This window comes from Melanostigma gelatinosum (assembly GCF_949748355.1).
Source record: "Melanostigma gelatinosum genome assembly, chromosome: 8".
Taxonomy (NCBI): Eukaryota; Metazoa; Chordata; class Actinopteri; order Perciformes; family Zoarcidae; genus Melanostigma; species Melanostigma gelatinosum.
Window position 1 is genome coordinate 17,870,254 of NC_136641.1, and position 4,764 is coordinate 17,875,017.

The window sequence follows — 4,764 nt, forward strand, 5'->3', positions numbered from 1 at the left end:
GGACAGAGAGCAGTCCTGTGGGACGAGAGGTTGACTCTGTGTTTAAATTAACTCCACAAACAGTGAGCATTAGATAATACCTTATTTGCATAGTTAATTGCATAGTTAATTTGCAATTTTCAATTTTCATTCATTCACAACATGATTTATATGCTATTTTATTCCTAAAAACATGGCAAATGTTGTTTTGTATATCTGTTGACAGTATTTTCAGATTTATGGAGTGATAAAAAGAGATACCGAAAATTCCCTCTGTAAATACCTTTGACTCGCCCGGCTTCATCCAATATTTCTGTTCGGGAAATGTGAGCAAATTTTCACATGTATTTGATAAGGAAATGCCTAATTTGCATAATGGAAGAGAGAGAGAGAGAGAGCGAGAGAGAGAGAGAGAGAGAGAGAGAGAGAGAGAGAGAGAGAGAGAGAGAGAGAGAGAGAGAGAGCGAGAGAGAGAGAGGACATTATCAGGACATCACGAGGATCAGCGCATGGTAGCAGAGAATCTGACCCTCAGGGACCTGTTTAGCTTTGTTTTTGTTTGGAGGATTTGGTGTTTTGTGAGTGAGCTGGAATCCAGTTGGATGCAAACCATGATAAGAGCATGCCTGACATGTGACAGTGGTGACAGTACAGGCCTGAATACGTGAGTCATCTTGATTATATTAAAAGCTCACATTTTGTTCAAATGCATGAATTTGAGAACACTGCAAGAGATCCGGAGGCTAAGTTACTGTTCCAAATATTAGTCATGGTTGTGGCCTTATTTACCCTCATCTGTCTCTCTGGCCAGGGCGTTTTGTTGTTTTTCTTCATCCAGTGTGTTTCTTCTACTGTGGCATGTCCAAACATCCTTCATACTATAATATTTGTTTTTGCCGTCGACAGCCGTAAAATCTGAAATATAATTGAATGGAGTTTTGTCCCCCTTTCCCTTTGATAATGGAGTGTCATTCTGCTTTTGTTTAAATGTTCTTAAATATAAACGAACAATGGGCAATTGTGAAGCTGATGTAATGACATTATGCCATTAAAAGAGCTCAATTTCAGGTCATTTGAGACACTTTAAGACTATGCCACAATAGCTAAATCAATTTGCTTTAAAAACAAACATTCCTGGAAGTTGAGAGGCCTTCCTGCTTTCCTTTTCATTAGTGTGGATTAGGAGGGTGAATGCAGAAAGACTTCCTAGGCACGGATATCACTAATGCTTTTGACCAATGGAGTGGAGGAAACAACGAAAAATCCTGAATCCTGAAAATGAAATGACACTGCCGGTGTCCGATGGGCTCCTCTCCTCCCTCAACATCCTGCTGACCTATCCATCTGTCGCCACTCCCGCATCTAAATTCATCTTCTGTTTCCTGCCACTCTCCTTGTGCGTGATGTTTCCTCGTAGCCACGGCTTCACCCTTCCCTGTGCAGGTCCAGAAGTGAGCAGACGGAAAGAGCAACACGGAAAGAGAAAATGAAGGAAACCACATTGTGTAACACAGCTAAACCTTTGCAGATCACTCTGGAGTTGATGGATGTGTAGAGCATAGCCGTCTGCCTCAGGTAGCCCAAATGTGCGAACAATGAAGATATACTGTGTTACGAGGAAATCTAATTGTGTTGGGATCAGCGAGAGCATTTATGGAAATTCTTCTCTCGTCTTTGGGTCCCTAGCAATACATCTGCCAAGTGTAAAGTAGATCGGTGCTCAAGATATACAAAGGACACAGCCACAGAAGTGCAGACAGACAGACAGAGATTCTTTGCTTTATAGTTTCGGGACATGATGTCATCATAACATTATCTTGACAGCACTCACAAGTCTTATTGAGGAAAAGGTGCAGCCAGAAGAGACAGAAGCAAACAGTTAATGTAACAGAGGCCTCCTCAACCTCTTCTGTTATTACATTATGTTCTGGGAAACCCAAAGAATGTTTCTGTGTTTAAACACAATTCACACACACAACACTGTTGAATATGTCCTGCAGGACCTACAAACCGAATATTCGATACACACTCTCGGTAATCTTGTGTGGAGCTGGAGAAATCTTACTGGTTTACTTACGACATACACAACCTTATTGCTTTATTGATCTGCGTTGTTGCACTTTCCAAAACACAGAGCCCACTGCCAACCCCCCCATCTTTAACTCTCCCACTGCCTTGATCCCATACAGATGTTCTTCTTTAGCACTCCCCTCTGGAGGGAGCCCACAACCTATTGTTCATAAAAATCAATTCCACGGTCCCGGCCGACCCCGCCCAACACACACACAGCACGCACGTTCAGTTTCACGAGCAGACAATCATGCATACTCGGTCTTCGACACACATGATGAGAAACATAACACAGCATGGAAAGTGAGTCAACATAGCAACAACTGGAACACTTCTGGGAAATCCCTGCTCAGAGGAGAGCGTCTTAATAGCGAAACTCACAAACATAGACTCTTTCTCTCGCTGTCTCACTTTCTGTCCCCCGACAACCTCTCTTTGAGTCTCCTCTTTGTCCCCCAGCTTCCTCGAGTCCTGTCCCTCGTTTTTTTGAAAAGGGAAAACTCCACAGGCCTGTAACGAGCCCTAATTGGCTGTGATTGGGTGGCACCGTAGACATCTTGAAGTGATTTATGCTCAAGGTTGAGAGGGTTGTGAAGGTTGGGAGTGCTTTGGGTCTCAGAGATTCTCAGTCATAACCCCAGGAGCTTTAAATCCCCGATCCAGATTTCCTTTGGAGTGTATCTATTATGGGTCTATGCATATTGATGCACTTGCAGAGGACGAGAGCAAAGCATTAGGTACTGCAAAAAGCATTTCAGAACTCATATTCACGGCCGGCTCCAGATGCTTTTGTGTGTAATTCCACTTTTTGCAATTAAATTGAGCAATCATTTATTGGCCCTTAATGCCCAAGTTATAGGACTAATCTGATATTAATTTCCACAAAAGATCAAGAGGGAGAAAAACAAGAACAAGAAATGAAAGACTTTTTTACCATAGAATCCCATTAACATGTTTCGAAAACAGCTCCTTGTTTGGACTGTTTTTGAAATGCCTAACTTCCCTCTGACTGTTCTTTCATCCATCACAACTAAGAGGGACTGCAGAAAATACATTGCTGCTACTTGCGCGACACCAGACGAGAGCCCCCCCCCCACCATAGCGTTGGCATCCTGTAAGTACATAATAAACTGTGTGTGTGTTCTGGCCACACGTGGCCAGATAAGGTCTGCGGGATTAATTCATTAGAGATGCTGGCTGCCCAGATGGCTCTCATTACATGTATCTGCTCAATTCATCTCTGGAGCGCTTTCTCATCAATCAAACTGTCGGCAGTAACGGCTGTCCATCAGTAAAAGAAACGTGGTAATTCTAGCCAGTTGTATTGACTGATATTATGGTCTCCAGGGGCCCTATTAAAAACCAACATGAAGTTCAAATACAGCTTTGCTGAAACAGAAGTGAAACATTGTTATTATGAATTAGTTTTACCAGGATATGAATGGCTATACTTAATGCAGGTGTTAATATGAAAATCAACAGTTGCAAGCTCCTAATTTGATGTTTTTATTTCTGTTTTTCCGAGTGGTGTGCTTGGTCTTACGAGGACATTTGACCACAAAGCTATTTCAGCCATGAGATGGCACTACAGGATTAGGCTTTTAAAAGCATCCCATGCCTGTCACAAAGGGAAGATAGATTTCTAAATGACTCAACTCTGCACTCTTGTGGCAACAAGAAAAACTAAACAAATCCATTTTGGTTGAATTTCCCCAATTCTTGCCATAGAAAACATATGGAGTTGGCTAATGCCATGCCACGGAACTGTCAGCATGTCATGAATGGTGGTGAAGATGAGAGCCAGAGGAAAATTGTGAACTAAAAGCTGAACTAAACCAATGTGTAAGTGAAGATGGCAAACAAAAGAACAGTCTCAGACAGCACGCACCCACAACCAGATCAGTTGGCCTCCAGACTGTATGAGGCAGACCATTTCATCCAATAACCCGTCTGGAGTGTTTTTTTGGATATGGTGATGAGTGGATGAGGTGGTGTGTGTGTGTGTGTTTTGAAGCAGGTAGCGATACACCTTCTGAAGTGTTGCTTTGGGCTTGCCGGGAGACGCTTAGGTCCTCCACATCAAATATTCATTTCACAGAAACTCCTAAGCCTTAAATAATTCTCAAAGAAGTGTGCCGTAAGCGAGCCCTTGCAATCCAGGGCACGTTTCTATCTGGACAATGAGGAGAGAGACAGAAAGAAGGGGGGGGGGGGGGGACGGTGGATTGGATCTATTGTGTGGGCCCAGAACAGATGGGTTGCGATAAGGGGTTATCACCTGAATATCCAGTGTGCGACATCTTCAGTGAGAACAGATTACGTTAAGGGAGATTTAAAGCGGTGTAACATTTGAAACATGTTGCTTCGGAAAGGCAAATAAAGATCACGGAAGACAATGTTGAATATCCTGATTCATCGCGGTTTGACTTCCATGATGGGCTGAGGATAAATCACACGGAAAATATCTGATGGATATTATCTGTTGATTTGGTGGACCACGTCTCAATGTTCAAGGTTTTTTGAAAACCTATACTTTCATGCTAACTGAGCCCACCCCCTGTCAGTCTGTGTGATAACAACCAGCACCTGATCTCATCTGATCTGACCCTGCTCTCATCCAGGACTTTATTCCAACCACAATTACACCATACCGGATGGATGATCTCGCACTCATTACCCCTTCATATCGGAGCCCCTGACTGAACGAATCTGTCC